We start from the raw sequence: 22,394 nt of genomic DNA on the forward strand, positions 1-22,394 counted from the left end.
AAATCTAAAATTCCTAAGAAAAATATTCACCTTGTTGACTTGCATAGTTTCAAAAGAAAAGTTGCAATTCTAAGATTCTAACTTAGTTCCACAAATTAGAATTAATTTTAACTATTTCCCAACACATAGAAGTCTAGAAAAATAGTCAAGTCTCGTAATAAGGTCAAGCAACGAACTTTTAATAAGGGTTATGAGAAAGATTACAAATAAAGACTAATGATAATAAAGGAAAGATCCAATAAAGGAGGAATAATTGGAATTTGGTTCTCAAAAAGAGGATTGAGAAAAAAAATCCGAAGAGAAATTGGGAGAAATCCAAGTAGCTAGGAAGAGGACAAAGTTGAAAAGAATTACCACTAAGTTGAGATTTTGCTTATTTGTGTAGAAATATTGCTTGAGGAAGAATTGTTTGTGCTTTTAATGGTGTATACAAGTTTGACATGATGCACTTAGGAAGCTGAATGAATTGAATCAAAATCCTAATGTACAAAGTTTGCAATAGGATAAAAAGAAAAGCGCACTAGACCTCCCCCAAGGCTAGTTGTGGATCCCTTTTCCAAGGGGAATTAGCTTCATTGTCTCAGAGAGTTTGGATGGACTACAATGGTGAGAGGTCACTTTGTAGGGGGATCCTTGGGTAGGAGGAGTTAAGGGTGCTAGGGGGGACTTTGGTCAATAAACTCTTAGACTCCTAGGAATCATTGAAACCCCTATATGACTCAGGATGGGGACTTTCTAAGGCTCAATGCTAGTGAGAAAAATAAATCTTAGAAAATAAAGCACTTTGTATCGTTTCACTACAAGATATAGGCCTTATACTGACGTTTAAAGTGACAAAAATGCAAACAACGAAATTTGCCACTGTCATCGCAAAAAGCGTCGTTATTGGCAATGCCATAGAACAGTCGGTATTGGTGTCACTATCAGCGTCGCTATTGGTGTCATTATGCACGTCGCAAACCATCTCTATCAGCGTCGGTATTGGCATCGCTATCAGCGTCGAATGTGACACTGATAGCGACGCCAATACCGACGCTAATAGCGAGGGTTTGCGATGTGCATAACGATGCTAATAGCGATACTAGCAGTAAAATTTGCGACGCTAATAGAGATGGTAACAAGGGAAAAAAAAATTTGTGGCGGGGCAGATATAGCACTGTGTGCTTTATGAGAGCCATACAAAATAGTTTTTGCACTACTATGTACAATGCACTTGCAAACAAAAACAATGTATACTGAAATCATAAAACTGATACATGAAATAAATACATGATCGCATAAAAAGCGATTGGTAAAATCATGATAAGATATCACTAATACATAGAAAATGTCTACATAGATTAGGTGACTCAAAAATAAAGGTGTGTGAGCTTCAGGGATCCAAGGGCGAGCTACGCATCCTCATCCCCCGAAAGCTTGTCCCGCCGCAAAGGAGCACCGAACGGACTCTGCAGAAAAAGAAACAACACATCAGTCCACCATACAATAATGCATTCAAATATCTCATGGTAACTACGGACAAGAAAGATGCGTGACTTACAAGGCCGCCGTGTCTATACAATCGATCGATCAATGCCCTGAGACGGTGCCTCTCTGCATATCGAGTCTCAAAGCCAGTCGGATCATGATTTGTAACAGAGTGCTACAAAGAAAACAAAATGCTAACTGTTAAAAACATGATTGTCAGTACAAAGAATATTTCAAAAAATGCGTGACTACATCCCCTCGAGAATTCCCACTCCTCCATTGAGACCTCTGTCCCTTCGCGAGACGCTGCGGTCAAAGCTCCATGCAACCATCACGTTGACATAAACCACGGTGTCTCATCCATGCCTTCGGGATATCGAATCGGTCGATGGCGCATACTACGTCGGAATTCAGCTCGCGCTTCCTCTCGATCTTGCCTAGCGATCTGGTACTTGGTGATCCACGTCTCCATAGAGGCATGGTGCAACATACAAAAGCGATTCACCTTCTCTTCCATCGAGGCATCCATTCTTTTTTCTACCCCATTTCCAACCACCACATCTCCAGTCAGTCTATCATCGTCCTTCAGCGACCATAGCATTTCGTTGTCTAGTTCCATCGTTGGTAGCCATTGTGAAATATGCACTAGCGCCTCAGACACCAACCAACCTTCGGCCATGCTACCTTCTGGCCGAGCTCATTGTCGCACAAAGCCTTTAGGGTTTTCATGAAGCGCTCCAAGAAGAACATCCATCGCGTATGGACAGGTCCAGCAATCTCCACTTCATCCACAAGATGCACAAGAAGGTGGATTTGTATCATGAGCATGCTGGTGGGCAGGTATTTCTCAAAGAGACAGACCATCTCCACTGCTCCCCGCCTCGCGGATTCAATAGAGGACGTCTTAATCTCCTTCTGTGAGATCAATTGCACCAAAGTTGACAACTTATAAATGGCCCTGCGTATTTCTGGAGTAAGACATCCTGCGATCGCGATCGGTAGTACAAACTGCCACAAATGAGAAAGCATTATGAACAATAAGAAAGCCTAGGAAGGTAGAGTCAATGTGGCTCCATCCGCGCGAATCCGCTGATATTCGTTGAAATCCATCCGTGGACCTATTCTACGCATGCCATGTTGTCAAGCTCGCCATGCCGGATGTACGAAACATGTGGTGTATGCGGGGGATAAGCGGAAAGTGTCTGAGAACTTTTTGAGGGATGGTTTTCCCTTGCAAGTTCTGTCGGTACCTGTGAGCACCACACTTTGGACATGTCTCCATAGTTTCGTATTATCCTCGAAACAGACAGCAATCGTTGATACATGCATGGATGTTATTGTAGTCCATGCCAAGCTTCCGTAAAACATGTCGTGCATCATCACGAGACTCAGGCATGGTATTTGCAGGTGGTAATATATGATATTTCAATAACCTGAAAAAAATCATAAAACACCTTGAAAAAGCACAAATGTTTGTAATAATAGTGTCGAAAAAAAAATCAATGAAGCGTATGTACAAGGTACCAAAACAACTCGGTCACACTCGTATCGCTCCACCCATATTTTGCTTGTATACTTAAGAGTGCAAGCAGTGTCTTCAGCCAAGATACTTGGCACCCACATATAATAGTATGGATGCTTCCTCTCTAAGCAGATCAGAAGTCTCGACATCCATGGGAATCAATGCATCGATCATTGCCTCCATCTCAGGCTCCAAGATTGTAGGTAGGTCTGGAAGGTTGCTTGTCTCCTCTGGCATTGACGGTATAGATTGGCCTTGCGAGTGGTGGATTGGCTCCTGCACTCCATCCATCGCACGCCCACGTACTCTTCTAATTGGCTGCAAAGGGTGCACTCCCCCTTGGGACAAGATATCACCTCCCTGGATAGAAAATTTGCCAGCAAGACCCAATCTTATGGTATATGGTATTCAATTAGCTTGCGAGTACAATGCATGATTGATATTAACTTCAAATTACCGTTTGCTGAAAATCCGCAATCACCTGATCAATTATCTCAAATTGAAACTCGCCAAATCGTCGTACGTGTTCTATAGAAAATTGGCATTTTCGTCTAATTACTAACTTGCATTGAGAGCAAGGACATGGGACATGCTAATTAAGATATGCCTCGCGATCTTGAACAACAGGACCTTCTTCGTTTTCCATCTTGTCTATGTTACAACAAACAATTTAATGACTTGTAATACAATTTGGGAAAACCCTTCATTCATTGTTTATTGGAGGTCAATTATGCTTCTCGAGATGTCTATTTGATGTGAGATCACTTGGGATGCTATGTCAATGTCTTGGCATGCTATTGGACTAATTTGAGCACTCATTTACTCAATTTTATAGAGGTTTTCACTTCTGTAATAAGTAGGGTTGAATGCTATTTTGTCAGAGAAACTTCATGCTTATTGCTTGTTGATGCTTATTGATTACTTTGCATGCTACACTAATGTCTATGGTTGATGCCATATACTTGGCCATGCTTCTAGAATGCACTTGGATTGAGATTGAAGCTTAGTCTCATTGAGTTTGACTGTCACTTCTCACATCAAGCATTAATTTAAGACACTTCATGCCTCTTATCATTGGATGATACATGAGCCATTTGTTAGATATATTATAGTGAGACAATAGGACTAATTGTGACATGTACATGCTCTCTTGATACTCATTGGATGCAGTACCCCTATCGTAGGATGGTTTGATGTTTTGTCTTGGATCTAGTACTTATATCTGTCATAGTGTTGTCAGTGGTATTTATATGCTTCTAGGTTATGTATTGAGCCTTAGTGCCCTCTCTCATTTCCTTTTCTCTCTCCTCTCTCCTCTCTCTCTCATTTTTTCTCTCTCTTCTCCCTCTCTCATTTTGTTTTCTCTCTTCCTCTCCCTCTCTCATTTCATTTTCTTCCTTAAATGTTTTATTTGGAAAATATCTCCCTCTCTTCCTGCTAGCTTTCACTCAAGAGGTCCTTCCATTTAAGAGTTGCATTTAGATGAGTTACATTGTGAGTTCAATTTGAATGCAACCCATAGGGTGTTTTATCTAGAGAACTAATTTCATGTCGTAAGAAAAAAAAATCAGTAATTTATTTTCTAATACAATTGATAAACATTAGACATAACTAATCCTCCATAGCAATCATTAGACATAACAGTAGATATAACTAATTTATTTCCTAATGCAATTGATAAATGTTGGACATAACTAATCCTCCATAGCAATCAGCAATCAATGCAATTCGAGTCTCTACTACAAATGATTAGAGAGTTTTTTTATAAAAAATTGAGTTGTTGATTTCTATCTACTCTAATATACTCAACCAATCAAATCATCATCTCAAATCAATTCAGCCTCACAATCCAAGCATGGATCCCTCAATTTACTCCACTCCATTTTGCAATCCATCCATTCCTCAAGTACTCCAACAAAAAGAGAAAGCATAGAAAAGAAAGAGGGATATCCCAACCTCATCTCAACTCCACCTCTCACCCTCCAAATGGTAGAAGAAGAAGGGGAAGAAGAGAAGAATGCAAGATAGGAGAGAAGCTTCACTCTTCTAGTTCCTCACTTAATTCCTCTCTCACTCTCCCTCACCCTCACCCTCACCCTCGCCCTCAATGTGAAGCATAAGAAGATAGGATACAAGGAGAGAGAAGAGAGCTCTCAAGTTTGCACACACAAGAATGATCTATGCATGCATCCTATGTTAATTTGAACACTTCAAAAAAGTGAATAGAGAGTTTTACCCACAACCTCTTCCATTTCCTCCCTCTCCCTCCCTCCCCCTCCCTCTCCTTCTCCCTCTCTTTCTCTCTCATTTTCTCTCCCTCTCTCAATATAAGGCAGCTCCTCTTCGTGATGAAGGCTCCTCCTCTCCTTCGCGAACGACGGCATTGGCGGCGGCAAGCCTTCTTCCTCTCCCTCTCTCATGATGGTCGCTCTCTCTCTCGCTCTCGCTCTCAAATTAGTAGACGAAAAAATGCGAAATAAACATGTGCTCAGTTTCGGCCTATTTTTTTCCCTATGAGGCATCGCTATTTGCGTTGCATTGTGACGTAAATACCTGCATCGCTACCCACCGTCGCTATAGGCTTAAATCCTTGTAGTGTTCTTTCATATGGACAGAAAGTGAACACTTTTATAATAATATCTATTAAATAGAAAATATATTTTTCAAAGGATTATTTTTATTATTTGTGTGTTGTGAATTAAGTTACATAAATGAACAATGTGATTACAATGATTAATTAAAGAAGGTGATCTTATATGTATAGCTTAAATATCTTAGGTAAGTAGACAACTAAAACTACCCAACCGAGGGAAGTAGGAGGATATGATTCTTGATGAGTTCACCCTAAGGTAGGGTGGTCTTGATAAGTCGAGAGCTTCTTTAAAAATTTAATGCATTAGAGTGTAAGAAAGATTAAATCATCGAATCATTGAGTTGGTATTGTTTTAGGGGAACGAAGTGAAACTTTACCTTACACAAGCTGAGGGGTCGATGTAATCATACAGCTCCCTCTCATTTTTTTTAGTGGAACGAAGTGAAATTTTACTTTACAAGTAGAGGGGTTGATGTAATCATACTCCCTCTCGTTCATCACTATCCTTGAACCAAGTGCAATACCAGTCAGTTTCAGTTCAAGAATTCTAGTACAAGTAGTTACTCGAAGACAGATGCTAGAGAAGCTAGATAGGTGGCCTTGGTTTACTTAGAGCCTAAAGTTCAAGTTGATTCTCCTAGAAATGACCAAGACCTTTCGTTGCAAGTGGAATTGAGAGAGTCTAGGCAGTACGTCTCATGTTATTCACAAGAGTACCGAGTAGTACCACCTATAAAATCATTCCAATGGATTACTAAATCATGTTGTTGGGATGTCTCAAGTGGACATGTCACATGTGGTATCAGAGTGAAATGGAAATAACGTATAGAAAGATTTATTTGTAATCCTTTTTAAGAAAATAATGGATGCAAAAATAACTCACCTCTAATTATTGGTGAAAACTCTTTCAAAATAATGAAGATTGGCAAAAATTCTTGGTATTTTGAGAAATGTGTACCTTAGCGCTACATTCCTTTGATTTTAATTGGCAAGATTGCTTCATGAGGATCCTGGAGCATATGCATAACCCTTCACCATCATATCGAGAGCATTGGTGGATGCCAAGCGGAGTCTGTTACTTCATCTATGCCATTTGACTTGCATACCTTAAAAACAACCTTGAAAGAATCATGTGGACAGAAGACCTTAAGTTGATCAAGATATTCATCTTTAAAGAATCACATCTAAATCTTATCCTCAACATAGGTGGAGAATGGATTCACTAAAACCATTATCTTTATGATCAAGTGCTTTGTATTCTCCCAGTCAAGCACATTGCCATTTTAGGGCACTTGTGCCACCACCATTATTATAAAGATGGTTTTCTAAATCTTTCCCAAAAATACAAAGTCCTAAATATATTTGATAAGCCTCCAACCTACAAAATTATTGATGTATCTGCATTTCACAATTAGGATTGTTGTATTTCAAAAGTCTCACTAGCTTGATTCCAAGTATCTACTTGATGTAATAAAGAAATCTAGTTAGTCCTATTGCGACCCATGAATAATAAAAAGTCTCAAATACAAGATTTTATACTTCATACTAACTTTATGTTGTAAATTTAAAATTTGTGGATTTAAGTATTGAAAACCTTAAAGAGAGGCAGATATTATAAGCATTCAAGATGTGCAACTAATCTTACAAATGTCAATAAAACCAGGTGCTATGCCTTTCACACCTATGCTAACCCTGGCTAAAGCACAAGAGAAGAAATACATTCTCAAGAAAATAAAACTACCGGAGTTTGATGGCAAAGAAAAGAATATAGAGTCTGAAGTAGAAATTTGGATTGAATTTATGGAGGATTTCTTTGTTGCCACATGCATTGCCGCTCCAAATAAGGTAACTTTGGTGCGCTCGTTACATTTTGGCATCAGGGACATCTACATCGTCATCGATGCTGAGGCCAAGCTTTAGAATGTGCTGGATTCGGTTGCCAATCGTGTTGTGATTATCCAAGCTAAAACTAGATGTGAGCAAGGTAGTCTCAAATAGGAGCAACACCACAGACTTTTCAATTTTATCCAACTCTGCCCTTCCTCTTGCAAATGCTGTGACAGTGGATTGAAATCGATATCTTCTTCTTCCTCCTCATCACTCTATGTGGAACCAATACCATAAATAATTAAGGAGAACCATGGCAAAAACATAAACCTGAACTATTTCCCTGTGTTATGAGCATGGGAAAGTTGTCAGGGCACAAATCCATCCTCAGAGATGCCAATGAGTTGATAATCAACTGGAGTCACTTCAAGGACATCACAATTGCAAGGGGAAGGCACAATATCTTCTAACTTCTTCCCTGTGAAAATGTGTGATGCTACTATTGTAATATGGAAGTAGGAGTGACAAATGAGTTAAAGACCTTCATTCCTACAAACACAACACTTTGGTGCCCAATTGAAGCTCCAACAATGGTTGCTTCTCTCCTCTTTTGCTGTTGAAAAAGGTTTGATGTTTATTGCCACTAGTACTGAATAAATAGATGCTTTAAAGCTGCCACATTTGATGCTATCTTGAGCTTCTTCTTAGCTACTTCTTTGCTGCCCAACTATGGTGAACTTCCTATTGTTCACACCATTTGAATGGTCCATTCTATGCTGAAAATTTTCACTACTGTTTAGTGATTGCCTCACCCTGATCTCTTGACTTGTGATGATTGTTTGAGCATAAACTAATATTTGAAGTCCATTGTAAATGAGGTGAGATAGCAGTGAGTCAGTGCGCGGTAAGCCCCTATCCTTGACCCCAATTTTCCATTCCATGCATTTCATGAAAAGGTTCAATTCCTACTTCCAAATGCATCTCATGTTGGGTGTTTAATTAATAAATGTCTGCCATGTATATTACGGGTAAGGAAAAGCCCGATGCCAGGTGAGGTTGCAAGACAAAAGAGGGGTGACCTCCCTTCCCATCAAAGACCCTAAAGGGGTGCACAACCCGGGTCCAAGGGGAACTTTGCCCACCTCCTGGGTGATCTGGAGCCCAAACTTGTCTGCATGTGCAAATGTATTTTGGGGACAATGAGAATTGGCATGCCATGATGATGCCATTGATATCTATGACATATTGATGTACTTGGGATTATGCCACTGATGTATATAGCATATTGATGTACCATTGATGTACTTGCAATGATGTATGACTGAGAATCAATTCTAAAATGTATCTTTAGATACACATGCAGTCATGTATGCATTTGTGATAGTGAATGCAACACACAGTGTAAGTATGATGCTCATCTGTGAGTGGCACGTTCATGGGAATGCCCATTTTCATGCTCAGTAGTGATGTTATGGTGAAGAACATGTGTATGTATGATAAAGAAAGGGAACAGATCTCAATGGATTTTATCATTGGTTTGCCTAACACTAAAGCTAATCATGATATGATTTGGACTATTGTTGATAGGTTTAGCAAATAAGCATATTTCATTCCATGTAAGAAAACATTAACTGCATTTCAAGCTGCTCAATTGTTCTTGAAAACTATTTTCACTAGTCATGGTTTGCCAAAAGTTATTATTTTTTATCGTGATTCTAGATTATGCAATAATTTTTGGATTACTTTGTTTGCTAACTTAGGGACAAAGATTGATTTTTCATCTGCATTTCATCCTGAAACAAATGGGCAAACAGAAGCTACTAACAGTACCATTTTAGATCTTTTGTGTGCATACACAATTTCAAAACCACAAACATGGAGTACACATTTACATTTACTTCAATTTGCATACAGTAACACACCACATACAGCTACACAAAAAGCACCATTTGAAATTATTTATGGATATAGATTACCTACACCTGTTACATCATTGTTAAATAAAGTTCAAGCAGCTGATGATATTGCTAACATGCATGCTACTATTTTTTATGAAGTTAAAGATATGATTGCCAAAGCCTAGCAATCGTAGCCAACAAGAAAAGAAAAGCTATGAGTTTCAAAGTTGATGATTATGTTTGGTTACGAATTGAAAAGCGAAGATTACAAAGTGTTGACAAACACCCTGTTGTAAAGTTAGCCCCTAGATTTTATGGACCTTTCAAGATCATTCACAAAATCAATGACAATGCATTTAAACTAAATTACCACAACACTGGAAAATCCACAACACTTTTCATATCAGTTTATTACGGCCTTTTATAGGACAATTACCTATACACCCTGTATATGAAAGCCCTCCTTTACTAGAAGAAGAAACTAAAATCCTTGAGCCTGAAACTATTCTAGATACTGACTTTATGACCACTAGAACTGGCCGTAGATATTCTAGATAATAAACAAGGCTCTTATGGATGTCCTTAACGGTTTATTAGTGGAAGGAGTTCCAATTGCGTATGATACAGTTGAGATTAGCTATCAATAGGGTTATGATAATATAAGTACATTGCATTGTATTATCAATATTATATTACAATAAGTTAATACCTTATGTGCATTGCATCTTGTAGAAACAAGCCATTAAAGGCCTTCCCTTTAGATCCTCAATACGCCCATCTCGAGCTTTGAAGCAAAGGAAGCTCCTAAGGCCCTAGGCTCGGGTCTTGTAGAGAAGAAGAGGGTTTCTTTAAGCCCTTTTTCAAGAATCTTTACACCAAGATTTTGAAGAAATTAAGCATAAAGGCCTTTTCACCAATCACCCATAAGGCCCTAGGCTTGGGATTTAGAGTTCCCTTTTTCCGCAAGGCTCACAAAACCCTTGCCAAACCCGGAATTTCAAGGTGAAGAATAGCTCTCAAGCCTCTGTGGTCCAAAGGCCCTCACAAGAACCCTAAGGTCTCCCAAAACCATATTCCACAAGTTGAACTTTGGTCAAGGAAGCCGTACCTCAAAGGAAATTGCGCGTATGAGGGAGACGGGCCAAGATCATAAGACTGTGAGCCAAGGCAAGAAGTTCGAAATCCATGAAGGCTAACCGGAGGTCAAATTCATGATGGTCCCTAAAAAGTCACAAGGCGCAACTGCAGGAGGATCATCTCCTAACATTCATGTGGACATTTCACCGAACCCACAAGTCCAGGTTTTCTTCCTATTTTTGATTTACGTCGAAATATTACAATTATGCACGGTTAATTCATGGAATTAGGATGCACTTTTTCGATTGAAATACATTGGCTATTTTAAAGGAAGTAACTCACGATTGAAGTTCGGTCATTTGTATTTTTTCAATGGAATGAACGAAAAAGAACATAAGATGTCTATGCATTTTTAGCAAGTTGTCTTTGTGCATTGCAAAGTAATGAATCTGGAACAACTAATGACTATCATTACAAAGTCGAGATTATTGTAGTACACCTTTGATTAAAGCATGGAAAGATTAAATCGCATGTCGCATTATTAGACAAATCTTCTAAAAGTTGCATGAAGTAGGTTAACTCTAGCTTCAATTGGCATAAATATCATTTAAGTGCATAGTAGTTAGGAAAGGTTCCATAGTGCCTATTTGGCGTACGAATAAATTCAGTCAGAAATGTAGATAGGGAAAGGCTGCATGGTTCGTTTTAACCTAAAACCCTAAAAGCTTAGTGGCATGAATCGTGAATGCATGTTCTAGTAGGATCAATGGAAATTATGTTGTAACTTAACATAAGAAAAGTTAGGGTTTGTAAATCTAATCATATGTAGAGGCAATGAATCGTGTGCTTACGAGAATGGTATTATAATGCAATTAGTTTTTCCCTTCTTTGATCAAGAAAATATCTTTAGGAATAGCTTGTCCTTGTCGTAAGACAAGTAAATTGGTTTACCCAAAACACCTAAACCACAAAGGATTCGCTTAGGATGGTTAAATTGATACAATATACTCCAAGTACTAGCTAGGGTTTAGCACATTACGGACTTGGCCTAGACGCACTTATTGTCAAGTGGAAACTCTCATACCCCTAAGTTCTACCCACATTCACGAAATGTAGGGACAATAGGACGTACTTGCAAGAAACGATCTAGGGTTTCTACCCTAAGGATCGCTCATTAAAAAGATGAAACTCGGATTGAGTTGGAACACTAGGACCGATGATGTCAGCCTAGTGCAATTAGGAATGGATTGGATATGAAGACAACTTAAACCATGTTTCCTATCTAATCATGATTCCGTGATTAGAATACGCCGTTCGATAGGTGAAATAGTCCCATGGATTAGATGCGACACTTGTGCAACAAGTTGCAATGTCGCACAATCTTGTGGTTTGATCACAAGAGAATGGCCAATTCCTTAGAATGAGATTGACAGATTCTTGCACAATTTTATCTTGCAAGAGGATGAGTAGTTGTCCTAATATAGCATCTTTCTTGGGAAAAGTGACTAAGATAAGGAAATTAGATATTTTCTTGGAAGCAAAGGACCAACCAATAATTTGGAGCAACATATTTACTGTTAATAGAACTTAAGGTATTGGTTAAGTTGGGTTAATAGGGTAACGGCCCTAACCCAAGGACATAAGGGTTAACAAAAAAACCCTTGGGGATCTTGGCGAGTCGCAATTGATCCCGGATCAAATGTTGGATGCATTCGTAGAGAAGGATTCACTCCTTACCAATTGGCCAAATAACGACCACTAGATATGATTGTGCTTGTAATAGTTTAGAGAGCACTATTTGATTTGTTTGTACAAGGAACTAAAGGATGAAAAGATATCTAATACTTTAGGTTGAAGGCCTAAAGGGAGAGGCAGCCTCAGTTACACCCGACTGTCTACTTGAACCTAACCAAGGGGGTTGTTAGCCGTGCCGGGAAGGTGGACCGAGCCCGTCATGTGAGGTCTTCTATTGAGCGCTACTTGGAGCAAGAGGACACTTGGGTGCCAGGGGGGCTCTGGCCGTAAATCCCTCACCTTCCGGGTCTTGTACAAGAGGCCAACGTGACTTGGGATTGGATCTCGAGGCCCATATACTAGTCTACGGGCAGAATCTTGGATTAGTAATCCCTGTGGATTGCTGGATAGCCTTCAAGCGGATTATAGATAAGCCTACGGGCTGGACTTTATGAATGTATTTCAAAGATAAATATGATAACCTATTGAAAAGGAGCTTGTTTGACACTGCTTTTCTATGTCAAGTGCTAAGATTACGTGAAGGAATCGGTGCCTACTGGGCTAATTAAGAAAGCTTCTTGATGCATGTCCAACTAAATGTGATAGGTAATTAGACAACAAAAATAACCTGAGGAAAGTGCGGTGGATGTGGCCATGGGTCCGTCCTATGGATAGGTGGTCCTGGTTGGTCGAGAATTTTTCTCAATCATAAAGGACAATAAGGAGATCTTCTGAAAGGAAATGAATAGCAAGGAAGCTGACCTAGAGTCTAGGTTATAATAATCCCAGATTTATGCTATTTTAGGGAACGGAATGGGACTATGCCTTATGGCAGAGAGGTCGAGCCTTGTATCCCTCTCGTTTCCCATTCTCCTTGAACCAAGTGCAGCGTGAATCCGCTTCGGCCCTAGCGTTTCTGTGTAAATTAGTTTGCTCGGGTTCAACGCTAGTTGCCGTTTAGGAAATGACCATTAGGGGAAACCATGATTCAGGTTGGTCCTAAGTGGGAACGGCCAGAATACTTCCGCTACATGGCAGACGCGAAAAGTCCTAGATCGCAAACCTCGTAACATTCCATGGGAGTGCCGGGCGGAGCTTTCTAGATCTCCTTTCCGATGGAACAGGTGGACACGTTACAGTTGGTATCAGAGTGAACCAACGAAGGATTTGTTTTTTTTAAAGAAATCTTAATAAGAAGAAGTAAAGCAAATGTTGCTATTCAGAACATTTCCTTACTTTCAATTCTCTCTTGCAGAATTATGAAGCATGGAACATGTTCTTAGTGTTCCGAGTCATGTTTATGACCGCAATGCATTCCCCGGATTATCGACAAAGGATCGATATGATGAACATCTTAGGCCGTATTTATAATCCATCTCCTTTGTACGTGGAGCGGAGATGGATGGGTGACTCAGGAATCTACTACATAGCTGCCCACCGGTTTGTGTACCATCGAACCAACCTAAAGAGGATCAAGTGATTGGAGGACCTTAAGATCGTGAAGCTGTTCATTTTTGTGAAGGCTCTTATAAACTCAATTTTACATATCGAAGGTCGGAGGGTTGAATTGAACTCATATGTATACAAGAAAGTGACCCGTGTAATCCCCGCCAACAGGATCAAGGTGTTGGGATGCTACGAGATGAATGGGTATCAAAGGAAAGGATACCCTAATCTTCCGATGACTTACCGATTCCTGAAGATCCATGACCTAAAACCATACTATTATCCAATTCCCATAGATAAATGTAATACAACATTATTCTCCCCGAACTAAATGTAACAGATGCTCTATCATCTCAAGAAATATTGTACTCCGAAAGGGCTATGCCCATATAAATTCAATAAGACTTCTTTTTATCAATGTATGTCTTGTTCATGAGAATTGATAAAAAGTTAAGTGGCTAGGTTTCTTACTTGATAGATGAATTGGGTTTGAAATATAAATCATAACGATTAGCTAGTTATAATGTTAAGAATCCTCTATTCAGGCACAACCCCAGGTATAGATTTCCAGTTCACCTCCTACATCAAGTACTGTCGTGATCCAGGAGAAGAAGTTTCTTCTCAAGTAGATTAAGCCGCCAGAATTTGATGGGAAAGGTAGGACTGTCCAAGCGGATGCTGAGATTTGGATAGAGTCTATGGAAGATTACTTTGAAGTAGCCGGTACTGCATCCGCCAACCAGGCTATGCTCACCAAGCTGAAGCTCACCGGCGAAGCCAGGCTTTGGTGGAAGCAATGGTCTAGAGATCAAGGGATCTCGAAAGGATCTGTTACCTGGGAAAAGCTGAAGAAAGTTGTACAAGGAAGATACTTACCACATGCGTATCACACGCAGAAAATGAATGAGTTTTACGAGCTGAAACAGCTGGGACTCACTCTTGACGCATACTACTCAAAATTCGTCTCACTTCTTAAGTATGCGCCACAGATGGACATGACATAACAGGTGTCGAAATTTTGTGCTGGTTTAAACCCACCAGTGAATAGCCGCCTCGAATCTATGTGCCCAACAGATCTACAGGACGCACTCATTCGAGCTGCACCCATAATTTAGGAGGTGCAGGCTAGGCCAAGAAGTAACAAAACTTGGTCTTATAATGACCAGAACAGAGGAGCATATAGGCCCCAAGTGAAGAGAGTTCAAGGTCAAAACCTGGGACAAAGAAAGAAAGCAAGGACTAATAATGTCAACAATTTTGTCCCTATCCAAAGCAAGGGCCGAAATCTCCGTTGTTTCCACTGCAATGAGCCTGGTCATTTCAAGAGGCAATGTCCCAAGCTTGGTGAAGGACATCGTCAAGCACCTTTCCAAGGAACTGGCCGTGGCCAGGAAGCCGCTACTCGAGGCAGAGGAAGAACCGCCTATGTTGCCAACAAGGAAATGTGCGAAGAACAAGATCCGACCATGGAAGCAGAGTTTGAAAGGGTGACAGTCCATGCACCTCTTCACAAGAAAGGCCCGAATCGCCAGTTTTTGGTGATTCAGACACCATCGGACTATCAAGGTAAAGGTTTCAAAACCTTGATTGATTGTGGCAGTACACATTCCTTTATATTACTAGCTTGTGCAAGAAGATTAGGAATAGCCACAGTAGAAGCACCTACCTTGCTTGTGGAATTACCAAATGGTTGTGAGGTCACTTGTACCAGGCAATTTGCTAAGGTGGAATTCTTTCTAGGAGGAAAGACGACTTCGGTCAAATTCAGAGTCATGAACCTAGGTATCCATGAGTGTCTACTCAGAATGGATTGGCTTAAACCTAATGACGCCCACATTCATTGTGCAAAGGGCCGAATTTCCTTTCGAAACTCTGAAGGGGAATTGGTCACAACTCATGGAGAGGCTGGAAAGCCAAAAATTCAATTGTCCAAAGCATCTCGAATTATAAAGGGAGTTAGAAAGGGATTACATGTCTACTTGATTAAGCTCAATAAGTTAGATCAGAAGCAGGAGTCTAGTGAAGAACCTTCATGGCTAAAGGAGTACGCAGACGTATTTCCTAAAGAGCTGATAGAACTCCCGCCTCAAAGAGAAGTGGATCATGAGATCAAGCTAGTTCCACGAGCTGCGCCAATTGCAAAGAGACCTTATAGAATGTCCATCCCGGAAGCAATTGAGCTAAAGGAGCAACTCAAGCAACTGCTAAATTAGGGCTACATCCATCCTAGTAGTTCACCATGGGGAGCTCCAGTATTGTTCTAGAAAAAGAAAGATGGAATGCTTCGACTGTGTATTGATTATAGAGGGTTGAATCAATCAACTGTTAAGAACAAGTACCCTATTCCTATAATAGATGAGCTTCTTGATCGTCTTCAGGCTGCAAAGATCTTCTCCAAGATTGATCTCAGGTCTGGTTACTATAAGATAAGGATCAAGGAAGAAGATATCCCAAAGACGGCCTTCAACACAAGATATGGACACTTTGAGTTCCTAGTTATGTCATTCGGGCTCACGAATGCGTCTACCACCTTCAACAGGCTAATGCAAGATACCTTTAGGCTATATGTTGATGACTTCATACTAGTCTTCTTCGAGTTGTGCTGCCATAACTGATCTTGGTCATGAAGTGAGGTTCAAGAAGATAGGTGCATAAATTCTTGACAGTGCTGGCAAAATTGTTGTCAAAGGAGAAAGAAAGAACAACCTGTATGAGCTAAGTGCTCTTATAGCCATTGCTAGAGTGGGCACAAGTAAGCTTTGGCATGAAAGGTTTGGACACATCAGATTTGCAATGTTGAAGGAGATGCAAAAGCAAGATATGGTTGCTCACCTACCTATAGTGACTGAATTGAAGGAACCATGTGAAGCTTGTATGATGGGCAAGCAACAGAGAAAGGCACCTCCCTTGGAGCATGTGAGGGAGGAGAGGGAGACGAAGGCTACTGTGCTGTCTGCCTGCCATGGAGGAGCCGCCATAACCACCACCGCTGCTCGTTGCTGCCGCCACACTGCGCCACGCCACCATCGTCCTCACCACCATCATCATCGTCGTCCTCTTCGTCATTATCTTCCCCCCCTTTCCAATCATTTTTCTCGCCCCCCCCCTCCCCCCCCCACATCATTTCTGTCCTTATCCAGAAACATAGTAGCTTTCAAATAGAAGCTTCTAAAGTTAGGCTTCCATAAGCCTGGTTTCCCCGTGTGTTCTCGGGTGCTTTAAAAAACCAAGCCTCCAAGGCCCTTGATCCTGCGCAGCAGAGGGAGATCGCGGACTGTGAGTCTTCAGGACGCACAAATAACCCAAGGGGAGCTGCTGCGACAAAAAAAAATACACTGCATCGATGCCCCCCAAACAAAAGACACAAGGTGCTCACTCGGGAGCCTCCAACCCAAGTTTACACGTGGACATCGCTACGATCCTCATACCCAGGTTCTTAGAAGTTTAATTCCACATAAAAGGAATGCATTGGGCACGTTTAATTTTCATGGGGAAGTTATGAATGCAAATTACTCATTTGTCTTAGAGTTTTAGTTGCATGTTTCTCTTTGCTTGCATTTCCAAAGTGACAATCCTAAACGCATATTGCATCGGTTAAAAGGATGAAAATTTGTTTAAATGCATCCTTGTCTCCCTCGCAAGAAACAACAAGAACTTAATGCATTTAGGCAATGATTCCCTAGATGTGATTTCTAGGAAATAATTGTCGATGTCCATAAAAATGTTGTCCAAGTCATTGCATTACATGGAAGGGATTTATGTACCATGCATAGTGCATGTGACGTTAATTGCATCCTAGGTTCGTTAAGTGTCGAAGGACAAATTAAAATCATTAATGGTCTCATGATATTCATGAACTTCTTTATCAAAGTTGTTTTAGAAAAATATGCATTTCATATTAAATCATGAATTCAATGCATCAAACAAAGGGTTTATAGGTATAGTTCTTGATGCAATTCAACATAGGCTTTTATATGAGTTAGCCATGAATTGTATATCATTATAGATTAGGCAAGGAAAAGAGATGGTCATTTTACGTTTTATAGTTGCATGGAAGGAAAAAGTCAATGAATCGCATATTTGCACGTAATATGATGTCTTGCAACTATTTACACCTTTTAGGACAAATATTAGCATCTCTAAGAAAAGATCCTTTCTTGTCGTAAGACAAGTAGACCGATTTAGCTAAATCACTTGTAATGATATAACCCACATGGGATTCTTAAAAGCATAAATAGTTAGTACAACAAACACCTCAAAGTGCTAGGTAGGGTTTAGCTACGTTAAAAATTCTGCCTGGTATTGCACTTGGGACGCCAAGTCAAGACTTTAGAATCCAAAGGTCCTACCCACATTCACGGAATGTTAGGGTTAATTGGACGCCCATACAATAAAGATCTACGGTTTTTACCCTAGGGTAAATTGGCCCAATGCTAGACTTCCGATTGAGTTTAGGAACCCTAGGGTCAAACATTGTCGGCCTAGTAAGGTTAGGGTTGGGTTGGGTCAAGAGGACTCCCCAACCCTACATCTTGATCAAGCATATTTCTTGACCAAGAAACGTCGTTTGATGGGAGAAATGATCCCACAAGTTAGGTGTGACACTTGTGCAACAAGTTGCAACGTCGCATGGCTTTGTGTTTAAATCACAAGATAGATTTGCCACTCCTTGGAACAAGGTTGGCAGGTTCCAAGTACAAACTTAATTTGCAAGAGGATGAGTAGTCATCTTGCTACTGATTTGCCAAGATTAGGGTAACGAGAAATTGACCAATCAAGTTAGGGCGACAAGGTTTCCTAGGATTTACTGTCTAATTTGAGGAACCTAAGGTGTGGGTTAATTTGGGTTGACAAGGTATAAACCCTAACCCAAGGATAAAAGGGTAAACAAACAACAAACCCTTGGGGATCTTGCCAAGTCACAATTGATCCCAGATCAAATTCTGGATGCATTCCGAGAAGAGGATTCACGCCTTAGGAGTTGACCAAATAAACGTCCACTAGATTGATTATGTTTGTATAGTTAGGAGCACTGTTTGTATTGCTTTGCTCAAGGAACTAAAGATGGAAAAATAATTAATGCTTCAGGTTGAGGCTTGGAGGGAGAGGCAACGTCAATTACCCCCGACTGTCTGCCTGACCCTATCCAAGGGGGTTGTTAGCGACGCCGGGTACGTGGACCGAACCCGTCGCGAGAGGTCTCTCCATGGGTGCTACTTGGAGCAGGAGGACGCTTGGGTGCCAGGGGAGTTCTTGCCATAAATCTCTTGCCTCCAAGTCCTTCACAAGAGGCCGACGTGACTCGGGATTGGATCTCGAGGCCCGCATACTAGTCTATGGACGGAAACTTGGATTAGTAATCCCTGAGGATTGATGGATTGCCTTTGGGCGGATTATGGATTGCCTTCGGGAAAATTATGGATTAGCCTACGGGTTGGATTATATGATGTATTCGAAAGACTGATAAATAAGATCAAAGTGTTAAAAAGAAACATGCTTGACAATGTTTTTCTATGTCAGTGCTTAAAATACATGAAAATATCGGTGATTAAATTGGCTAATTAAGGAAGTTGTTTTTGCATGTCAAACTAAATGTGGTAGGTAATTAGATAACTAAAGCAACCCTAAGGAAAGTTGGTGGATGCGACCATGGGTCCATCCTACGGAAGGGTGGTCCCAGTTGGCCGAGAACTTTTCTCGAAGGAATTTGATAGCAAGGAACGATGACCTAGATTCTAGAATACTAGAGTCCCGATTTATGTTGTTTTAGGGAAACGGAATGGAACTTTGCATTATGTGCAGAGAGGTCGAGCTTTGCATCTCTCTTGTTTCCCATTCTTCTTGAACCAAGTGCAGCATGAATCCACTTCAACCCTGACGTTTTTGCGTAAAGTAGTTTGCCTGGGGTTCGACGCTAGCTACTATTCTAGGAATTTGACCATTAGGAAAACCCTGATTCAGGTCAATCCCAAGTGGGAACGTTCGGAATGCTTCTGCTTCGTGGCAGAATCGGGAAGACCTAGATCGCAAACCCCGTGACATTCCGTGGGAGTGCCGGGCAGCGCTTTCTAGACTCTCTTCCCGATGGGCTGCTAAGACAAGTCTTGCAAGTGAACAGGTGGACATGCTACATTGAGATTTAGGCAATCACACCCAGTGTGCCTCTTTGTATGGGGAGTAGTTGAGCCAAGGACATGCAGGTTTATTGGATCCCATAAGACAGTGGTGCATAGTACTACCTATCCTGAACTTATAAAGCATTGTACTTTCCTTTCATTTTGAATGCAATATGATGGTACTTTTTTCCCTTTAGTCAAGTGTTTGAGTCATTGTCCAACCACACAAGATTGTGTTTATGATTTGAAGTCTCAATCTTGGAACCTAATTCACTTATGTGACATTCTATCTTCTTCAACTCTATGTCTTCAAGCCACCATGGCCGAGTCTCTCTCAACCTTAGTCCAGCTTACTATTAGCTTATGACTTTATTTTAAACTTCATTTTCATCTTCCACCTTGTGGGAGCCATAGCCAAGCAACCATAGCCAAGACTACTGCAGCTACCCATCTTGGAGTCTTTGAATCCCTTCAATCAGGCCATCTAAGCTGAAGCTTTCTTTTGGGCATATCTTCCTAACCTCAGGGCACTTCCTCTTGACACCTCAATCATAAACATTGGTGATCTTTGACTCCAACATTCTAGAATTTTTTGTTTGTTGTCCTCATCATGCTACTACCTAGTCATACAATTCGTGCTCCTTCTACACGTAGTGATTCAACCTATGATCATAGGGATTCTCAAGTACCACATGTAAGCTCTTTCTTCATCAAAGAGTTTGCCAAAACATTGCCCCTACGTGCTGTGTGAATTCAAAACACAGTCACCCGTTGTAACCCTAATAGATAAGCCATAGCTCTTTCAACCTCAAGCTTCCAATATTTCACTTCATTTTCTCACTCTTCTTAGTCAATTGGAGTTTTTGCCACTTGGTTTAGAGTTCTTACTCAGTTTTCCACAACACTTGGGCATCAAAGTAGCAAGGAGGGAAAGTTTGGAAGATTGAAGTTCAATCCAAGAAGATACAAGCACAGTCTCCATTGACACTCATCTAATGCTTTTAGTACTTGTGTCATTTCACACAATCAATTTTTCCCTGATCAAATATTACACACTGCAACTCCTTGAAAACCTAAAAGTTCATAATGTATTCCATATCAATCTATTGAAAAAGTTATGTACCTAACCCTAGTCATATGCTTGATGATCAACAAGTTGTAATGCCTAGCCAAGGAGTCCTTGAGCTACGGCCTGACAGGATCTTAGATGTTAGGGAGAGACATTTGAGATCCAGAAACTTGAGAGAATACCTCATCCAGTGGAAAGATTATCTCGAAGAGGATGCCATCTGGATGGATGAAAGTATTCTCAACCAACAATACCCCTAGTTCTTCTCCAGATGAGGACATCTCGATTCCTCTAAGGGGGAAAGAATGTAATATTTCCGCACCAAACATTAATGATCCTAGACCCCGCACATCCCGCGCAAGTGCAACTTAAAGTAATCTCCCGCAATAATCAAATTTTAGGCTAAGTGCTCCCTCCATGTGCATCAACGAACTCCAGCCCGCTTTGTGCATAAGAGCCGTGGCTTGAAGACCGCGAGCCACCGTAGGCCTACACAGGAACACCCCTTCAAGGGGGAAAAGGGATAATAGATAAACTTTTAGCAATTTTTTTTATAATAACCCCCTCCCCTTCAGCCGATGCATGGTAGGGAGAGGGAGTTTGACCTTGAGTGGTGGAGGGCATGGGGGAGGGAGGCATGGAGGCCACCACTTGTGTGGCTACCCCCCCTTAACAAGCCTATAAGAACCCCCCCAAGCTAGAGGAGAGGGGAGGAGAGGGAATCGTGATGCCCGCCCTACTGCTGTGAGGAGCTGCCAGCTGCCGCCGTCACCACACTGCAACCGTGCGCCCTGCCGTCATTTTCACCATCATCATCGTGCTCGTTGTCATCTTTATCCTCCCAATCATTCATCCACGTCGCTTCCCTGTGATGACAGAAGCTTGGAAGCTTCTAATTAGAAGCTTCTACTAAAGCTTCCATAAGCCTTGTTCTCCTGTGCCTTCCCCAGTTTTTAAAACCATGTCCTGCGCTTGCAAGGCTTGTGTCCTGCACGGGGAGGAGATATCGGACAGAAGTGGCTTCGTAATTCGTAAGAGAGCCAAGAGGAAGTTTGCTGAGTCGAGATCTATGTCATCAATGGCTCCTAAGCAAAAGTCGTGAGGCACACACGCGGGATCTTCCACCCTGAGCACACGAGTGGACAATGCCCCAAGTCCGAACGCCCAGGTTCTGTGAATAGTCCGGCATGAAAATAATGCATTAAGCATGTTTAAATCTCGTAGCCAAGTTTAAATAAATTGGGAAATTTATTTGCTCGCCCGATTATAAAATCTAGTAGCATGTCATGCATTTGAAATTGCTTGCACTTCCGTGGTCAAGATGCAATCCTGAACGCATGATGCATAAGTAAAAAGATGGAATTGTGCAAAGGCATCTTTGCTGCACCTCGCAAAGGATAGGACATATAACTCGTAATGCATTTATATAATTAATTCTTGGTTGTGTCTTGCATTTAAGGTAATCATAGATGAACATTAAATGATGTCCAAATAGTTGCAATGCATGGAAAGGATTTATGTACCTTGCTAATTGTATGCGATGATAGTTCACTTTTGGGTCGGGTTAAGTGCTAAAGGAAGGATTAATTTAATGATGGACTCATGGTATTTGCTCATGCATGGAGTCCTTTTATCAAAGTTTGAA

Source organism: Lygodium microphyllum, chromosome 10, assembly GCF_053477565.2.
Source record: "Lygodium microphyllum isolate KBCC chromosome 10, Lygodium_microphyllum_v1.1.10, whole genome shotgun sequence".
Taxonomy (NCBI): Eukaryota; Viridiplantae; Streptophyta; class Polypodiopsida; order Schizaeales; family Lygodiaceae; genus Lygodium; species Lygodium microphyllum.